The 21649-nt window shown below is 42.1% G+C and overlaps 1 pseudogene; it reads left to right on the top strand.

The window, feature by feature from the left end:
- The first annotated feature begins 18432 nt into the window (after positions 1-18432).
- LOC125484971 lies at positions 18433-18533 on the top strand (annotated as a pseudogene).
- The last annotated feature ends 3116 nt before the right edge of the window (positions 18534-21649 follow it).

The following is a 21649-nucleotide window of genomic DNA, read 5'->3' as shown; positions in this document are numbered from 1 at the left end:
CCTAATTGTAAAAATTTTTCTTTAGCATCCAGGCCAGCAAGCCATTGTAATTGCTGCTGGTGTGCAAAGTCAAGACAGTGAAGGACTCTCACTGAAGATAAATTGAGTAAGAAATCTCATAGGCCAGTATCCAGGAGCGTGCACCCCCTGGAAAATCCACCTTCATCTGCTTTGGAGCAACTAAATTGCTCAGCACCATCCAAATCAGAACCTATCAAAATAAACACCTGGTTAAACAGTTCTAACGGAGGTTGATACTGGTGTGGCCATGTTAGTGATCACAAAATCAGTCTTATAGAAATTGGCTCTGGACTCCAACCGTTAAATTTGTACAAGGCCTCAGCTAGACTGAGAATCTATACTGGAGAACCTTTCCAGATTAAGGGTAGAACTTTGGTTCCAGTCTCTTATGAGAAGCAGCTGACTCAGTTACCGCTGATTGTAGCAAAAGGCCTCAGGCCCAAGCTTGATGGGGCGGAATTGATTGAGAAAGAATGAGCTTGATTGGCTCAACACTTTTTGTTTAGAAAATGGCTGCCTGAGTGAAGTCCTAATTAAATACCTGGAAAATTTTCAGTAAGGTCTAGGGGACAATCAAAGGAACAAAGGCCATGTTGACCAGGAAGCAATTCCACGATTTTGCAAGACCTGCCCAGTGTCTTTCACCTCACGGGCAAAAGTAGAAGCAGAAATCAGAAGGCTGGAAGGCGAAGGAAGCTTCAAACCAGTTGAGTTTGTAGCACCACTGATTGTGAAGCCTGTTGGGGATTTTAAACAAATGGTAGACCACTTTTTGCAGCTGGATAAATACCCAATCCGTCGCATAGAGGACATATATGCAAAGCTGGCAGGGGTGTGCTGTCCTTCACGAAGCTGGACATGAGCTATGCAATTGCTGTTGGATGAAGATTCCCAAAAGTATGTTCCAATTAATATCCATAAGAGTTTGTATCAATATAGGAGACTGCCTTTTGGGGTATCATCAGCCTGTGCAATATTTCAGCGGACAATGGAGAACATTTTACAAGGTCTACCCCAGGGTTGCCATTTATCCAGATGACATGCTAATAACAGGGAAGACTAATAAGGAGCACTTAGAGAACTTAAACATAGTCCTTAGATGTTTCTCTCAGGTGAGTTTATGCATTAGAAGGGGAAAATGTGTATTCAAGGCACCCTAAGTGACCTACCTGGGGTGCAGAGTCAACAACTCCCTACGCCACTCACCTCTCTATTTTCTGTATATAAACTGACGTTTTCCCAGCCACTATCAGTTCTGAGGAAGGGTCACTGGACCCGAAACGTTAACTCTGTTTCCTCCTTCACAGATGCTGCCAGACCTGCTGAGCTTTTCCAGCAACTTCTGTTTTTGTTCCTGATTTACAGCATCCGCAGTTCTTTCAGTTTTTACAGAGTCAACAAGGCTGGGTTACACCCAATGGAAGATAAAGTGAGGGCAATCAAAGGTGGCCTGGCTCCTACGTCTGTACCAGCACTTAGGTCTTTCATTGAGCTAGTGAATTATTACACAAAGTTCATACATAACCTGGCCTCCATCCTGGCACCTTTTTGCATCAACTCTTAAAAGAAGGTCAACCCTGGAAATATCGGACCAAATTATTGCAGATCCTGGAATCTGTGCTGAAAACAAAAAAAATGTTGGAGATCACAGTGGGTCAGGCAGCATCCATGGAAAAAAGCAAGCTGACATTTCAAGTCGAGATGACTCTTCATCAGGGCTGTTTTCAGCCTTGGAAATGGTTGCGTAGCCAAGCCATAGCATTCAGGGAAGTGAAGAGACAGCTATCATCCTCTAATGTGTTGGCACACTATGATCACAAGCAAGATCCGGTATTAACGTATAATACTGCCTGTATGTCATTGGGGTAATGTTAGCTCATAGGTGGCCCAATTGAGAGGAACATCCAATAACATATGCATCCAGGACTTTGGCTAATACAGTGATTAAAGAAGCCCAGACAGAGAAGGGAGGTATGGCGGTCAGATTTGGAGTCAGGAAGTTCCACCAATACTTTTACGGATGTAAATTTGCAATAATACAGACCACAAACCCCTACTAGATCTATTTAAAAAGGACAAGGTAGTGCTGCCCATAGCTTCAGGCCAAATACAGCAGTTAGCTCTCATACTAAGTGCGTATAATTACAAGTTGGAACACCGTCCAAGGGGTCTAGTAGCAAATGCAGATGCACTGAGTTTTCTGTCACTAGCAGATACTCCACCGGTGGTACTGCCACTGGAAGAGTCTGTAATGGTTTTAAATTTTCTGAACATACTTCCAGTCACGGCTGACAATATCAGACTTTGGATGCAGAAAGACCCCGTCCTGGCAAAACTGAAACAGCTGGTGGTGATGGGGGAAACCAAAGGGCCATCACAACCAGAACTGAGATCTTTTTGGACCCGGAGAGACGAGATCACAGTAGAGGATGATATGTTATTATGGGGAGCAAGAGTGATTGACCTGAGCAAAGGTCGCTGCCAGATACTGGTTGAACTCGGCCAGGGTCATCCAGGGGTTTCCAAAATGAAGATGTTGATGAGAAGTTATGGTAGGTATCCAGGATTGGATATTGACACAGCCGCATTGATGGGCCAGTGCCCAGAGTGCCAATAGGGACAAAACGTACCGCCAGCCGCTCGACCACATTTGTGGGCATATCGAGGAAAACCCTGGACTCGGTTACATGTTGACTACTCAGGTCCTTTCATAGGTTCAATGTTCTGAGTCATTATGGACACCAACTCAAAGTGGCTGGACATGCATAGAGTTTGTTCACCAAGCACTGGGTCAAAGATAGAAAAACTGCAGAAGTGTTAGTCACAGATAATGGACCATCATATACAAGATTCAAAACTGTCCTAGATCCTACTTGATTATTGGATCACCTCTCATGCAAGTACAGAGGTAGCTCCAGCTGAGTTACTAATGGAGAGAAGACACAATGCCAGGTTAAATCTGATCTTCCTGGCACTGAAGTGGGGACTGGTAATCAAGGGTGAAAAGGCATCAGGAACGCCAATGCCTGACACAAGGCTCCACTCAGCGAAAGAGACAGTTTACTTCAGGGGACAAAGTTTGGTGTAGGAACCACAGGAATAGCTCTGCATGGGTAAGAGGCATGGCCGATGTGAGGTCAGATCTAGTGATGTATAAAGTTCAGGTAGCAGCAATGGTCCTGAACAAGCACATGGACCATTTGAAAGCTGCAAACTCACAAACAGTGCGGAAGCAAAGCATGCCCAGCTCCTCAACTACCTTTCCAACTGTTCCGGAACCTTGTGGGTTCGCTCTCTCTGTCAGGCATTGAAGATACCTCGGAATCAGAGATGGACGTGGTGGATGTTGCTGCCTCACTATGTTTGCTACCTGAAGGGGAGAATGAATTTCTTCCGAGACACTCTGGGCACAAGAGGTGAGCTCCTGTGCATTACGCACCATCTGTATGAGAGGCAGAATTGGAGGAACCAGGCCTGATACTAAAACGTCCCAGGAGGAGCTACAAATAAAAGAACCAGCCTATGGCTTCGGACTCAGGGTGGGTGAGATATAGTGATTGTAACGAGGTCAGCCAAGTTGACTTCAAGAATGAGTTCCCTGATTGGGGCTGTTAATCTGGTCCTATCAGGCAGCCCTGGCTGACAGATATAAACAGGAGTCTCAGAGGTTCTGTTCACTCTGAGAGCTGGCTCTGAGGAAACTGGATCGGTGTTAAGAACTCTGCACATGTAAATAAAGGATGAGTTGGTCATGGGATACCAGCCTCTACGGAGTTATTTTACAAGTAAACACAGAAAATAGGAGCAGGAGTAGGCCATTCCGCCATTTGACCCTGCTCTGCCATTCAATATGGTTATGGTTGATCATCCAACTTTATCCCCTGTCGTCAGTTCCCTCCATTTCCTTTAATCCCTTTAACTCGAAGAACTTTATCTATTTCCTATAAAACATTCAATGGATAAAGGAGAAAGTGGATGGTTTGTGGAGGGTTGGAGTGCAGAGATTTGCTTGAAGGTGATAAAACAAAATGGGCGATAAAGATTCAACAAGGCAACACTGATAGAGAAATTGCTGAAATGCTGGAGGTACCATCTTTCAAATGAAACATTCAATTGAGATGAGAGTTATCACCAGCGGTCTGGCCAATATTTGTCCTTCTGCATCATTCAAACCATCAGGTCATTTTTTCACTGTTTGATGAAAAGCTGTTTCACATTTCTGTGCATTGTGACGGTGGCCAGGCTTCTCCAAGCTCCTGGGACTTCCTGACAGTGAGCAAGATGCAACAGAAATGGAGGCTCTTTCTTCCTTTTCACCTCTACATAGGGAGCAAAACCAAAAAAAAAAAAAAAACATGTTGGATGGTGCACTTGGAAGTCGAAAAACTTTGCATGAGTGAGAACTTCAGGGAACTATTTGAACAGTCATATACACTTCTCAACTTATTTAATCTCTTGATGGTGTGAGAAACAATAGGGAATACAGCCCAACAGCTCTCTGACTCCCAAAGGTAATCGAGTGAAAGTGTAGAATATCAATCTCACATTATCGTCGAGATTATTCAACCGTGGCTGGATGCATTAGGCAGACTGAGTATTCCCATGGCTCATGGAATGAAGCCTTCGAGCTCCGTAGAGTATTAATTCATCAGGATCTATACTTATCACTGTTAACTTTCAATCCCATTCCCCACCTGCCATTCTTCCACCGAATGCAGTTCCTATTATTCATTTCATATCATTGAGATTCCTGTACATGTAACACAAGCAAACTGAACAAGTATGCACATTTCCAATTCCAGTCTTACAAGGCTATGCCGTGGCACCTTTCTGGGTGAGTTACAGCTAACAGATTGTTAGGATGGTGCCTGTGCTGTTGTGTTCACTGTCTCTGCTGTCATGGGGCTAAAAGATATATACTTGCTTTGAACCAGATGTAGGTTCAAGTCCTGTCCTAGGAATTTAAATACGCATTGTGAGTTAACCTCTACCATTGCAGTGGTAGGGAGTATTGCATTGTCTGAGAGGCTGATAAGATATTAATCTAAGGCCTCTCTTCAAGCAGAGGTAAAAGAATTCTGTGTCTCTGTTTGGAAGAAGGGCAGGGACAGTTTCCTAATTGACATTAATCCTACTCTCCAGGGCCTGAACTCAAAAATCAGTATTCATGTGCAATATTGAGAGTGTGCTGCTCTGTCAGAAAGGCTGTCTTCCAGATTATCCATTAAACCAAGGCTATATCTGCCTTCTAAAGGGAACAAACCCTGTGGCACTATCTTGAAGAAGAGCAGAGGGGGCTCTCCATGATGCCCTGGCTTGTATTTATCCTCCAAAAGACATTCCAAAAACTGATTATTATTATCACACATTGTTGCTTGTGAGAGTTTGCTGTGCTCAAAATGGGTACTGCATTCCCTACCTTACAGCAGTTACAGAAGGTGTCATCAACAGTGCGATCAAGCAGCACCTGCTCAGCAATAACCTGCTCGGTGATGCCCAATTTGGCTTCCGCCAGGGCCACTCAGCTCCTAACTTCATTACAGCCTTGGTTCAAGCATGGACAAAATAGCTGAATTCCAGAGGGGAGGTGAGACAGGCAGCCCTTGATATCAAAGCTACATTCAACAGAGCATGGCATCAAGGATACCTAGCAAAACTGGAAACAAACAGTGCCAAAGAGAAAACTCTCAGCTGGTTGGAGTCATACCTGACACATAGGAAGATGGTCATGATTGTCGGAGGTCAATCATCTCAGCTCCAGGACATCTATGCAGGAGTTCCTCAGGGTAGTGTCCTAGGCCCTAACCATCTTCAGCTGCTTCATCGATGACCTTCCCTCCATCATAAGGTCAGAATGGGGATGGTTAGCGATGATTGCACAACGTTCAGCACCATTCGCGACTCCTCAGATACTGAAACAGTCCATGTCCAAATGTAGCCATATCTGGTCAATATTGAAGTTTGGGCTAACAAGTGGTTAGTAATATTAGCAATGCACATGTGTCAGGCGCTGACCATCTCCAAGAAAAGGGAGAATAATCATAGAACCTTGACATTCAGTGGTGTTACTATCACTGAACCCCCCACTATCAACATTTTGGCAATTATCATAGGCCAGGATCTGAACTGGACGAGCCACATAAATATTGTGATTACAAAGGCAGCTCACAGGCTAGGAATCTTGCAGCCAGTAACTCACCATTTACAAAACACGCGTCAGGAGTGTGAAGGAATCGACCCTACTTGCCTGGATGATCACAACTCCAATAAACGTGACACCATCCAGGACAAAGCAGCCCGCATGAGTGGCGCAGAATTTACAAACATTCATTCCTTTGTGACAATACAGTGGGCTTTCAGAAGTTCAATTATCAGAAACTATGTTTGATCAAATGGCTGGGTAGAAACAAGAACAGGTGGAGGATAAAGTGGATATTTTTAGCTCAGAGAAGCTAGCTGAATTACAATAAGACCATAAGACATAGATGCAGAAATTAGGCCATTCGGCCCATCGAGTCTGCTCCACCATTCAATCATGGCTGATAAATTCCTCAACCCCATTCTCATGCTTTCTCCCCATAACCCTTGATCCCCTTGATAATCAAGTACTTATCTATCTCAGTCTTAAATGTACTCACTGACCTGGCCTCCACAGCCTTCTGTGGCAGTGAATTCCATAGATTCACCACTCTCTGGCTGAAGAAGTTTCTCCTTATCTCCATTTTAAAAGGTCTTCTCTTTACTCTGAGGCTGTGCCCTCGGGTCCTAGTCTCTCCTACCAATGGAAGCATTTTCCCAACATCCACTCTGTCCAGGCCGTTCAGTATTCTGTAAGTTTCAATTAGATCCCACCTCATCCTTCTAAACTCCAATGAGTATAATCCCAGAGTCCTCAAACTTTCCTCATATGTTAAGCTTTTCATTCCTGAGACTATTCAAGTGAACCTCCTCTGAACCCACTCCAGGGCCAGTACATTCTTCCTGAGATATGGGGCCCAAAACTGCACACAATACTCCAAATGTGGCCTGACCAGAGCCTTATAAAGCCTCAGTCGTACATCCCTGCTTTTATATTCAAGTCCTCTCAAAATAAATGCCAACATTACATTTGCCTTCCTGACTACTGACTCAACCTGCAAGTTTACCTTGAGAGAATCCTGGACTAGAACTAATTACAACCGAAAGGTGAAAAACTAAAGCAATTGTATGAAGAAGCAGACACAGAAGAAGAATCTGAGTGTATCCCAGAATGTAACTATCTTAAAAATGAAGTTTTGATGAGGAAATGGAGACCATCACATATTCAGGCGAAAGAAACATGTGTAGAAGTTCATCAAGTTGTATTATCAGTGGGTTATAGAAGGGAGGCATTGTGGGTAGCACATGAATTACCAAATGGAGATCATTTGGGACTAAGGAAATCTCAAGCCAAAATATAGAAATGTTTGCACAGAGACGTGGTTGAATTTTGCTGGTCATGTAATTGGAAAACCTCAGGCAGTAATAGAACCAGCACTCTTAATACTCATTTTACAAGAATCTTAATTGATTGTGTGGGGCCCCTGACTAAAACAAAAAAATGGGTATCAGTATTTGATGACCATAATGGATGTGCCTACAGATTTCCAGAGGCCATTCCATTACACAATATCCGGGATAAAAAGATTATAGAAGAATCATTCAAATCTTTTATTAGATAAGGACTACCCACAGAAATACAACTGGATCAAGGTTCAAATTTTACATCAAATTTATTTAAGGAAGTTGTGGTCAGCTCATAAATGAAACAATTCAAGTCCACTGCATATCAACCAGAATCTCAGGGAGCATTAGAATGGTGACATTAAACTTTAAACCATGTTGAGGGCTTATAGTCAAGCCTATCTAGAAGATTGGGGGAAAGGAATTCCATTTGTACTTTCTTACAATTAGGGATGCAACAAATGAATCTACCAAATTCATTCCATTTGAATTAGTTTTTGGGCCTAAGTTGAGAGCATCACTGAAATTAATTAAGGAGAAATTGGAGAGTCAGAGTTCAGAAACTACGTATTTGTCAAATTTTAAGGAAAGATTAAATAGAGCAGAGCAGTTGGCTAGACAGCATCTAAAAGCAGCACAGAATATGATGAAACAGGAAGCAGACTGGAGCTCAAAAATTTGGAATTTTGATAGTAGGGAAAAAGTGTTGCTGTTATTCCCGGTGATAAGTGAATCTTTAAGAGCAAGGTTTAGTGCTTTTAAAGAATCAAAAAGAAATTGAGTGAGATGAATTATTTGATAAGAATGCCAGATAAGAAAGAAATCTCACAGAGTGTGTCATGTGAATATGCTCATAAGGCATTTTGATGGGAAGGAAAGCATAAGGCCAATGTGATACCGGTTAAGAGACAGAACAAAGAACCAAGCTATGATGACTCTGAATTGGACATTCCTCAAATTAAATTGGATAATTGTTACAAAGTTGGGTAAAATACTCATGGATTGGAAGGCAGGAAGTTAGAATTTGGTGTTTGTAAAATGCTAGGGGGAAAAGTCTTGTGTGGTCCCTTTAAAAGATGATGTGCTTTTTCTGTGCTTAGAGATTTAAAGTGGATGTCTGCGAGCAGCAGCTTGAAAGTTTGCAAGTACACAGAGAGCTCCTGAATTGAAACATTTGTATCAAAAGGCTATAATGTTAACGCGCCAACAGCAGAATTTTTTTAACCAGGACAACAGGTTTTTGAATTTAGCCAATCAGTTTGAACTAGGTACTTAAATGGCGAAAAAGCAAGTAAATTTAAATCTGATGGTTTTGACAACGTGGGATCAATCCTATTGTAAGAAACATTGATATGTCATCAAGGGTATAAAATAAGGGGGCAGTTGGACAAAACTCCAGTGCTAACCACTATCTGCCAGTGCTAACAGCCCTCAGCTCTCAAGAGAGAATCATTGGTTCTAACAACCTCCTCTATGGTTTAGAGAAAGCACCATCTAAATAATAAAGGTACTGGACAACTAGTTAATATTCATAATTGTAGAATCAAAGGACAAGGCATTCCTGACAGAAGAATTGACAGAGAAGGCACAGAACATTCTGGAAGACGCATAATCTGGCTGTAATTTTGAGAGACTAAATTCTATTTTTTAATGTATATAACTAGGACTTGTATTTATTGGAACAGCATACCATTAGACATTTGTTTTATTTGGGAATGGTTAGTAGTTAGAAGGGGTTTATTCGGTTTGCTAATAGTTTAGTTAATTTATTCACTGTCAGATGAATAAATTGTTACTTGCTCATTTTAAAGTGAGTATCAGGGGCTTATTTAATTAGGAGAAGTTGCTGAAAGGCAGGTTAAACTACTTTTCACACTCATTTTCCTGATTATAGGGTGAGGTACTCCTCTTTGGGTGTTTCAGTTTTAATTCTGGGGCGGTGGGATCAACCTCCACTTTATAACAATAATAAAGGAAGTTCTTAAAATTTGGGATAAATTATTGAGTTACCTTCTAGAGGAAAATCAAAATGATCTGAAAGAGTTATTACAATAACATTGGGGAGATAGGTGGGAATAATCTGATCAGACATGATGTAGACATAGGAAATGCTGTTCCAGTTAAGCAACATCCTTATAGACTTAACCCTCTAAAATTGGCAGCGGCTTGAAAGGAGATTGAAAACATGCTCAGTGATGACATAGATAAAGTGAGTTGCAGCAATTGGAGCTCACCCATAATAATGGTACCAAATCCTGATGGTACCCAACCCAGATGTGTGGACATTAATGCACTTACAAAATCTAACTCATACCCTATCGCACGTTTGGAAGACTATATTGAGAAGGTGGTTCAAGCAAGTTATATTTCTAAGTTGGACTTACTCAGACGATACTGGCAGCTATCTTTATCTGAAAGAAAGAAGGAAATTTTGGCTTTCATGACGCGAAATGGACTGTTTGAGTTTAAAGTCATGCCATTTGGTATGAAGGATGCACCAGCAGCATTTCAAAGATGAGCCAATAAAGTCATTACCCAACCATGTGGTGTACATTGACAATCTGGTGATTTTTATTCTCATATGGAAGGAACATTTGGAGTGTCTATTGGAATTTTTCGATTGACTTCAGGTTTACATTTGATTTAGACTTTATTGTCACATGTACTCAAGTGCAGAAGTACAGGAGTACTGTCAAAACTTCACAACGTTGCCACATATGTGCCACCTTAGGTACAAAGTACCTAGGTACAAATCTTAGGTGCAAAAATAGAGAAATAATGAAAATAAAATTACATTATCTGACAGTTATTCATAGTATAAGTATAAACTAGAAAAATAAGATATAAAGTTAAAAAGATAAACATTACAGTCTTCCAATAAAGGGCCTGTGGTAGATCAATGCAGAAGACTTCCATGCATGGTCTGACCAGGCTCGCAAGCCGAAGACCGCCTGCCAGCTGCACCGCTCTCCAATCCAATAACCAACACCTCCCTGCTCCGGGCCTGTTCGCCATCCCTGCTCCGTGCCTCCAGCCAGCTCCGTTCCAGCCCTCAAGACACTTCGATGACGTCACCACCACTTTCTCCACAAGGTAAGCGTTTGTTTTGAAAACAACACACAAAAAAAAACTTAGAGAGAAGGAGGAGAAAAAGAAAAGAAAAAGGGATGGACGCGCCCTGGGCTGAGAAGCTGCCTACTCTGCCGTCGCCGTCATCTCCAGGAGACAGGAAAGTTGACATTTCGGGTCAGGACCCTTCGTCAGTATCTGTGATTCAAGCCTGATGTCCCTACACTGCCCTGACAGTGAGAGCTGAAGACTGCCTAAAGCGTTTCTTTTACTCTGTTCCAACATTACCTTGAGTCTCCAGTTTTAATGATGCATTGGGAGCTCCCTTTGGCAATTACAACAGTTGGCGACATCGAGATTACAAATTAAACGTCAATCAACACAAAATTATGCCTTTCATGAAAACCTTAAAACCAAACTACGCTCAACAATAAAGTTTCACAGGAACAGCTGTTTTACTGCCTTTATACAACAAGTGCTTCCACTAAGTACTGAAGAACAGAATGAGGCAATAAAATCATGATCTGAGGAAGGTCAACTGAAGACCATGATGAGGTAAATAGCTGCCTCACCTGCAACACTATGTGAAATTGTCAAATGCACTGGACACTATAATGTCAATGAACCTTTGTAACTGCCTAACATTAGTGCTATGGACAGACAGCTTGGAATTCAAATCTTACCAACAACTGGGGTTGGAATAGTTTCTGAACTAATGATCAATGAACCATGACATTCCTCTGGTAGCATTCTTTTAACAGCGATGGACAAAGGTACAATCATGGTAAGCTCCCTCAAGCCCATCCAGTGAAAGGGATCATTCTGGCCTTGATAATTCTATGGGAGTATTGACTTTCCTACCAGCCGAGAATCAGATCCATTTCTCGTTTATCAGAATTCAGGGAATTAGTATCCATTGCGTACATCAGCTCCATGATCCAAACGCTCATCACTCTCCGATAAGAGAAGCACCTTATGAGATCTCACCAAGGTCCAGCCTTCCACAAAATTGAATTGTGACACTGGGTCCACCTTAATCTCTTACTCGGAAGATCAAGCAGTAATTTCATGGGAACACTACCGTGTTGAATTTCTAAGCCAGGCACTGTCCCCATAAACAATAAGACAGTGTACAAGAAAGAGATAGCTTAGCGTCATGGTGTAAAGACAGGAATGTTTCCCTGCCAGCAAAATGAAGGAACTGGTCATTGACTTCAGGAAGCAGAGTGGAGGACACAGTCCTGTCTGTATCAATGAGTGTAGGTGCTCAAGAGCTTTGAGTTCCTTGCAGTAAATATCACCAACAATCTGTCCTGGTCCAACTATGTCGCTGCTATGGTCAAGAAAACACAATAAATCCTCTACATCCTCAGAAGGCTAAGGAAATTCGCCATGTCCACAATGACTCTTACCAATATTTATAGATGCACCATAGAAAGGATCCTATCTGGATCTACCACAGCTTGGTATGGCAACTGCTCTGCCCAAAACCGCAAGAAATTGCAAAGAATTGTGAACGCAGCCCAGTCCATCAGCCTTCCTTGCATTAACTCCGTCTATACTTCCCACTGCCTCGGGAAAGCAGACAATGTAATCAAAGACCCCTCCCATACCGTTATACTCTCTTCCACCCTCTTCCATTGGGCAAAAAATATAAAAGTTTGAAAACACATACCAACAGATTTAAGAACAGCACCTTCCCCGCTATTATCGGTCTTAGGAACAGACCTCTCGAAAATTAGAGATGATCTTTCTCTGCAGCTGTAACACTACATTCTGTATTACCTGGATGTACTTACGTAAGGTATGATTTTCCAAGATAGCACACAAAAATTTTCACTGTATCTCAGTACGTGAGATTATAATAAATCAAATCAAAATAAACACAATTCTTCCCCCATCTTCTCTGGCTGTATATTTTTATCTATTTATTTATGGGGATGAGGGCATCACTGGCTAGGCCAGTATTTATTGCCCATCCCTAATTGCCTAGAGGGTAGTTAAGAGTCAACCACATTGCTGTGGTTCTGGAGTCAGGTAAGGATGGCAGATTTCCTTCCATAAAGGGCATTAGTGAACCACATGGCTTTTTCCTCAACAATGGATTCATGGTCATCATTTGACTCCTAATTCCAGACTTTTAAGCAAATTCAAATTCCACTATCTACCATGGCAGGATTCTGACCCAGATCATTACCTAGGTCTGTGGAATAACAGTCCAGTGGTAATATCACTAGGTCATCACCTCGCCTATATCATGGAAATCCCAAGATGTTGTGACAATTCTTTCAGCACAGAGAGTGTAGGTTTAAGGAGAAGGCATCTCAGGGTAACTGGTCAATAAATTGAGATATTTTTTCCCTTATTCATTCACAGGATGAGGGCGTCTCTGGCCAGGCAGCATTTATTGTCCATCCCTAATTGCCCAGAGGGCAGTTTAGAGTCAACCACATTGCTGTGGGCCTGGAGTCACATGTAGGCCAGACCAGGTAAGGATGGCAGTTTCCTTCCCTAAAGGGACATCAGTGAGTCAGATGGATTTTTCCGACAATTGACAATGGATTCATGGTCATCATTAGATTCTTAATTCCAGATATTTTACTGAATTAAAATCCCACTACCTGCCATGGGGGGATTCGAACCCAGGTCCCCCGATTAACAGTCCAGCAATAATACCACTAGGCCATAGCCTCCCCTATTGCATATAGTCAGGGATTGGAGTTTATTGCTTTACATATGGAAGTGATGGGCTGAGTGCCCTCCTTTTGTGTCTCAATTACTCTCAATTCAATCTTTGTAATGTTGCCCATATCTCAAAGGTCAATATTTTATAACAATAGCTATGTATACTTCACTGCACCTTCACACGGTTACGATAAATTTTGTTCAAATCACACTACTGCCCATTTGAGAATTTGAATACAGCTCAAGAAGAAATGAAAGGAACAAAAACAAAGTTGCTGGAGAAGGTCAGTAGGTCTGGCAGCATCTGTGAAGGAAAAAAACAGAGTTAACGTTTCGGGTCCGGTGACCCTTTCTCAGAACTGTGGAAGGGTCACCGGACCTGAAACTTTAGCTCTGTTTTTCTCCTTCACAGATGCTGCCAGACCTCCTGGGCTTTTCCAGCAACTTTGTTTTTGTTCGTGATTTACAGCATCTGGAGTTCTTTTGGTTTTTAAGAAATGAAAGGAAACTGGTTAGAATGTTGAGAAAGCCAAATAGTTCACTATTGCCCTTCAAGAATTAAACCTGCCTTCCCAATCTCATCTGCGTCTTCAGTAAATCACTGAAACTGCTATCAGTATTTACAAACCATGACCCTTTACTACCACGGCAACTAACCACAGATAAAAAGTTTGTTCTTGCCATCAATGCCTGCATCTACAGAATGAATAAAGAAAGAAATCTACCTCCAATATTGTGACTTCACTTCACATTTATGATCCAATCTGTTATCAAGGCCAATACTGAGTGAGTCCCGCATTGATGGGGGTGATAAAGTTTAGACAAAACTAGATGTCTGCCTGAGGAAATATCAACCAACCTGGAACTGTTGGAAGAACAAGATGATATTTTCCCGGTTCCTTACTCCCTTAACAAATGTTACCTAAGGGTAGATAAAGGTGCAGTGCATTATGACAGGACTAGTAATCCAGAGATTTACATCTAGTCTGGCCAACATGGAACACCAGGCTCACAGCAATGTGGTTGATGTTTAACTCTCCACTGAAATAGCCATTCAGTTGTGTCAAACTGCTATAAAATGTCTGATGAAAGGAATGGACCAACAGATTGACTTAGGAGTTGATAGGGTCCTACCTAGTGGAAAATCCAAAGTTGTCCTGATATCCCTGTGCCAAAGTGAGGAAAGCTGCCTCATAGACGAGTTAAGGAACAGGCTGATATAGTAATTCTCATGGAGTTATAACATACACACACTGTCACAGACACCAACATCATCATCCCTGGATTTGCCCCATCCTACCGACCACCAGATCTGAAGTACAGTAGTATACAGTAGGAATGAGTTGCCCTGGGGGTCCTCAACATTGATACCGGATTCCTTGTCCAATTCTCATTGTATGAGGTGAAACACAGACTAGGAAACCTCCTGATGGGGGATTGTCAACAACAAACACAAAAAGTGCCAGAGAAGCTCAGCAGATGTGGCAGTGTCTGTGCAGAAAGAATCAGGGTTAATGTTTCAGTTCCAGTATAACTCTTCTTCGAAGCATCCACAGTATTTTGCTTTCATTATTCTGCAGATTGTGACCTCTCACCAAACCCACTCACCTCAGCTGATGAATCCGTACACCTCCATGCTGAACACTACTTAGAGGAAGGCATAACCTTGCCCATTTGTTTAAGCATTTAACATTTTTTATAAATAAATACATGGAATTGAGATATAAAAACAGACTGGATAGGCTGGGACTTTTTTCACTGAAGCATGGGAAGTTGAAGGGTAACCTTATTGAGGCTTGAGGGGCATAGATAAGGTGAATGATGAGGATCTTTATCCTAAACTGGGAGAGTTCTAAACTAGGGGGCACATTTTTAAGGTGAGAGGGAAAGGTTTAAAAAGGACATGAGGAGCAACCTTTTTACACAAAGAGTGGTTCGTTAGTGGAATGAAATGCCAGAGAAAGTGATGGATGCAGGGACAGTGACAACATTTAAAAGACATTTGGATAAGTTCATGAACAGGAAAGGTTTGGAGGGATATGGGCCAAGTGCAAGTAGGTGGGACTAGTTTAGTTGGGGATTCTGGTCGGCATGGACTGATTGGACCAAAGGGTCTGTTTCTGTGCTGTATGAATCTATGACTCTACTTTGCTCACAATGCAGCTTATCAGCAAAACACTAGAATTTTGGCTTTCTAACTCATTAACTAAGTAATTCCATCTACTCTGTCTCCTCCCTTTTTATTTTAAACACCTCAAGAACTGATCCTTAAATTCATTTTTTCTGGTGAACTCTTGTAACTTTTTCATTCTTTCTCCCTGCTACTCTTTGCTCATGTTATTGCGAATTTTGACTGCAAGGGCAAAATGGAGATTGCTACAGTTAAAATAAACAGTAGACTTCAATTAATGAACCATGTATTAGATGAACCTTATGTATCCTAGAGGTTAGTCTCAGTAGGAATCAGTAATCAACCTTGTACGAATACAAGGTAAAGTTAACAAAAACTTTGTAAAAAGGCCTTGGAGCAAGGGGAGTTTTAGAGACAGGGAGGTGACAGACATGGATAGGGCCTGGGAAAAACAATAACATTTAGCGCAAAATTAATTGTTCCCTGACTGGGTGAAGGCGATGTTAATGAGATTAACCTATGACTAGAATAGACACTGCATTCCTTAGAAGAAGCGTTGGAATTTGGATAATTCATGGTATCGAAGTATTCATTTTTACTGTGTTCTTCAGAATATTATTTCAGTGTAACTGGAGAGATGCTCTTCCTGTGTCGTTTGAATATAGAAAATTTATGCCTGAACCTAGTTTCCAGTGTTTGATTAATAGAGGTTACTACAACACTCACATTAGACAGAGTCGCTGTGAATCTGCACTGTGCCTTCAGTAATTCCTTCAGCAGACTTTCTACAGCGTGGAACTGAAATCATGCACATTGCTCAAACAATGGTCTTACTGAGGTTTTAGATGAAAATCGCTCCTACATTTGAACTTCAATTCTAAACCTATAGTCGCTGTGCTGCATGAAGTGGCATCATTCAAATCTTTGGAGAAAGATAATACTTGTGATCTATTCCTTCCCACATTTCCCGCTGCTTCAACCCAGCATCGTCCTGATCTGTGCATTAAACAGGCAACGTGCCAAGGAGGAGATGATGCATTTCTGAAATATTTGCAAGTTGCAGATTTAGATTTTGTCATTTATTTGTTTCCATTTTGAGTCAGCTGCTTTGTTATATTTTAATATTTGCGAACACCACCTGCCATTTAAGAGCAAATTACTGCAGATCCCAGAATCTGGGCTGAAAACAGGAAATGCTGGAGATCACAGAGGGTCAGGCAGCATTCACGGAGAGAGACAGAGACAGAGACAGAGAGAGAGAGGGAGAGAGCAAGCTAACATTTCGCATCTAGACGACTCTTCATCAGAGCTGATGTGAAGTGTGGAGGAGGGAACAGCCCTTATGCAGTAGTGTGGGACTGGAGTGCTGGGGGAGAAAGGGTGTTGATAGTTCAGATTGGGTATCGAAATGTGAGAATGGAAGGACAATGGTCACTTAATCTGGACTATCAACATAACTTCTCCCACAGCACTCCCACCCCCAGTGCAGCCACTATTGCCTAATGCTGCCCCCTCCACACTTCATGTTGAAGAGTAATCTAGACGTGAAACATTAGCTTGCTCTCTCTCCATGGATGCTGCCTGACCCGCTGTAATTTCCAGCAGTTTCTGTTTTCACCTGCCATTTAAGAGAATTTCATTGTGATCTATTTTGGTGGAAAGAACATGGAGAGACAGTCTAACACAAAGGGTACAATTCTAAGCAATGTGCAGGAGCAGAAAGCCCACAGTGCCTGAGTGCATCAATTAATCCAAGCCACTCACCATCCTCACATGGAAATATACCACCTTTCCTTCAGTGTCGCTGGGTCAAAATCCTGGATCACCCTTCCTAATGGCTATGTCTGTAATAAATGGACTGAGACTATTCAAGAAAGCAGCTCCCCACCACTTTCTCAAGGGAAACCAGGGACAGGCAATAAATGCCCATATACCATGAATAATACAAAAGAAAGAAGTGAACTGCAGAGTTATAGTTAAAGGCTGGAAGTATGCTACTCAGTAATTAGGAGAGCTGGTGCACACATGGTGGGCTGAATAGCCTTCTCCTACATTGCAATAATTGTATAATTCTGTGATTGTAATTTGTAAAGGTCTCCACTGAGATGGAAATTAACCAGCAACTGAACTGCACCAGATGAGTAAATACTGCAGCTATAAGAACAGGTCAGATGCTAAGGAATTTCACAGCATGTAACTTACCTTCTGTCTCCCTCTATGCTGTCCACCATCTACAAGGCATAAGTCAGGGATTTCGTGGAATCTTCCCGACTTGCCTGGATGAGTGCAAACATACGATAGCAGCAGTAATAACCATCTACTAGATATATTGCTGTAACTCACCAAAGCTCCCAAACAGCACCATGCAAACGCAAGAATTCTGTTCTTTTGGAAGCCAGCAGGCACCTGGGAACAGGGCCATCAGTATGATTCCTCCAAGCCACACACCATCACGACTTGAAACTATATCCCCATTCCATCACAGTCGCTGGGTCAAAACTCTAGAACTCCCTTTCTAACAGCACCTTGGGTATTCTTACAACATGTGGACTACAACGACTCAAGAATTTGGCTCACTGCCACCTTCTCAAGGACAATTTGGGATGAGTAACATGTATTGGTATGACAAATAAATTCTCACAGCTTAGAGTAGAGAAGGCTGGGGTTGGACTCTGATTGAGGTATACAAAGTTCTGAGGCACATAGACAGGGTAGACAGGGGGAAATGTTTCCCCTTAGTCTAGGGGTCAATAACCACCGGAAACAGTTTTAACGGTAAAGAACATGAGGTTTAGAAGGGTTAGGGTTAGGATTTTGAGGAAAAAAATTGCAGAGGGTAGTATGTATCTGGAACTCACTGCCTTAACAGAAATTTGAGGCAAGAACCCTCCAGACATTTCAGATCTATTTAGGTGAAGACTTGAAACCATAACATCCTCTGTCTAAGGAGCAGATATTAAATCAAAATTTGGATAAGGAAGATAGAATCAGGGCTTGCTCATCTGATACTTTGCATTGACATTGGTATTCAGCATCCCTGGGAAGTTTTGGCAACACATACATTAAAATTGATATGATACTGAAAAGATTAACAAAGTTCCTGAGCAAGAATGACATACAAATTCATGAAGTGGCCAATATTTAAGCTGTTGTGGAGCACTGGTCACTTGGAGATCTACCACACCAAGAAAAGGCACTTTGGATTATCGTATCCACGCTGGACAAAAACAACCACTTAACTACTCTATTCCTATTTTTCATCTCTTGTCCATAGCCTTGTATGTTTTGGCATTGCAAGTACACATCTAAATACTTCTTAAATATTATGAGGGCTTCTGCCTCTCCCACCCTTACAGGCAGTGAGTTCCAGACTCCCACCATCCTCTGGGTGAGGAAGTTTTGCCTCACATCTCCTCTGCCCCTTACCTTAAGTCCATGCCCTCTGGTGAGTGACCCCTCCATCAAGAGGAAATCACTCTTCCTGTCCACCCCATCCATGCCCCTCATAATTTTATACATCTCAACCATGTCCCGTCTTCGTCTCCTCTTGCTGTAAGGGAAACAGTAAGGAATCATGAAATGAGGGGCTGGATCTTCAAAGTCCAATGATGATGGGACTAGTGGTGGGTCTGGCTTCGGAAAGATCGAGTCAGAAGTGTGAGTGGCTGATGTACTGTTCAATTGTCCTGTGCTCAACTGTGTTTGTCTGCTTACTATTACTGCTCACTGTGTTTGATTGGTTAAGCCTGGGTGAAGACTCAGAAGCAACAAACAAGGCTGTGGATAGACCTGAGCTGTAAGCACGAGTGCAGATATTTTGTGGAGATTATTTTAAAACATTGTTAGTCAGGTTCTCGCGCACATAGTAACTAGTGTCACATCCGGAGAGATTTGAAACAAAAAGACAATTAGAAATAGGAACAGAAAAAAGGCCATTTGGCCCCTCAAGCCTGCGCCACTATTCAGTGGGATCATCCTGATCCAACATTCCTCACATCTATTTTCCCGTCCTTTCCCTGTAACCCTTGATTCCCCGACTGATCAAGAATCTACCTATCTCAGCGTTATATATACACAAGGACTCTAACCCCACAGCTCTCTGTGGCAAGGAGTTTCAAAGACTCACAACCCTGTATAGAATTATGCGGCATGGTCCAACTCATCTATGCTGACCAGATATTCCAATCTGACCTAATCCTCTGGCAGCTTGTTCCATAAAAGCACCACCCTCAGGTGCTTTCTAAATCTTCCCCCCCCTCACCTTAAACCTATACCCTCTAGTTTTGAGCTTACACCCCCAGCCCAGTGAAGAGACATTGGTTATTCAACTTATCTATGCCCCTCATGATTTTGCAAACCTCTATAAGGTCACCCCTCAGCCTCGTACACTTCAATGAAAGAAGTTCCAACCTATCCAGCCTCTCCTTCCAAATCAAACCCCCCACGTCTTGGTAACATCCTTGTGAAGCTTTTTTGCACTCTTTCCAGTTTAATGACATCCTTCCTGAAGGAGAGCGATCAGAATTATACACAATACTCCAAAGTGACCTCACCAATGTCCTGTATAGCCTGAACATGGTGTCCCAACTCTGAGACTCAATGCTCTGACTAATGAAGGCATGTGACAATAAAACTAATTCTAATTCACACCAATTTTTCATCTCTTGCGCTACCATTAACAACCCCTTTGACTTTTGCATTGGGCCTCTCTACCATCTGCTCTCTTACCTATCAAAGTTATATGAACAGATATTGTCCAACATCTAGCAGTTCTGAGGAAGAGTCATTCTGGACTCAAAACATTAACTCTGTTTTACTCTCTCCACATATGCTGCCAGACCTGCTGAGTTTCCCCATTCTCCATGTTCACCACACCTGATAGTGAGCTGGAACTATAACACTGTTCCTGTCACTGTTGCTGGGTGTAAATGGGAAATGCTGGAAGTCCCTCCCCAACAACAGTGCAGATGCCTCCACGTACCAAGGACCTCAGACCTCAGCAGTTCAAAAAGGCAGCTCATCATTACCTTATAAAGGACAATTACAATTAGATAACAAATGCTGGGCCTAGCCAGCAGCGTCCAGATCCCATCAAAAAATATGTATCTAAAAAATGCCAATCTAATTGTTCTAGACAATGTTCATCACTCAGAAAAGAAATGGTTATCTAGTCATTGCAATATTGCTGTTTTGGGAATTTGATGTGTACAAATTAACTGCTATATATTTCCACCATTGCAGCAGTGACAAAGTTTTAAAAGCTTTTGTTGGCTAACAAGCATGTTAGGTGCTAAAAGAATGAAAGTTAAAAGCTGCTATATGAATGCAATGCTTCCTTCTCTAAATATAACTATAGTTTCTTCCTTCCCTTTAAGATTTAATGACAAATGTTGGGTGGGGGGGGTGGGGTTTGGGGGGACAAAGAGTGTGGAGGTGGTGGGGTGGGGAGGGGAGAGTGAGTTGGTTGGATGAATTCTGTACTTGATCTCTAATTTCCTTAGCTATCCTGCTGTGTGCTGTGAGGATTTGTGAGTCTCATTCTGGTCGGTGTGTGTTATAAGCTTACTTTCTTATTGAACTTATACGTATGTAAAAAGATGGGACATCACGCACCAATTCAGAACCGTGGCAATGTCTAGGGTTAAAGATGGAAATAATTACCGCTTTCTGACTTATTTCTCCAGCCTCCTGGACTGATTTAAAAATAAGAGTTCAGAATCACACTTTGCAAACAGGGGATTGCATGGGAGTGGGTGATTATCTAGTCAGCAGGGGGTCTGTAGTCTGAGTGTCTCTGCTTCAGTGAGAAAAATAAAGACTGGTGATAGGAAAGTGTCAAAAAATCGGACAAATTCATTATGTCTTTTATGCTGGCGTCCAGTGCACCCATCCCCCACCTCAATCCACAATCAAAATTGATCCTCCGTTCCTCAGCTTTAACAGCTTGGTCCTGGTTGAAAACAACACTCAATGGACACCATCCATCTGCAGCTCCTAGTCCATACTGAGGCAGATACAAAATACAGAAGACATTAAGAATTGCACAGAATTAGGCACAGAAAATGGCAAAACAGTTGAATGGAGTTAAGCGTGAGTTGTTGAAGTTTGGTGGGAAGAATTAACAGCACACATATCCTGGTGAGAGAACATAAAGTCTATTGGTATAGAGACTGAAACCCAAGGTGTTGACATAATCAAGGTCAATGCAAATCATGAGATAACACAGTGTGGAGCTGGAGGAACACAGCAGGCCAGGCAGCA

Source organism: Rhincodon typus, chromosome 1 (genome assembly GCF_021869965.1).
Source record: "Rhincodon typus isolate 14 chromosome 1, sRhiTyp1.1, whole genome shotgun sequence".
In the NCBI taxonomy this organism is placed as follows: domain Eukaryota; kingdom Metazoa; phylum Chordata; class Chondrichthyes; order Orectolobiformes; family Rhincodontidae; genus Rhincodon; species Rhincodon typus.
Note: the sequence above shows the minus strand (reverse complement) of the source record. Positions and strands in the feature narration are given on the sequence as shown.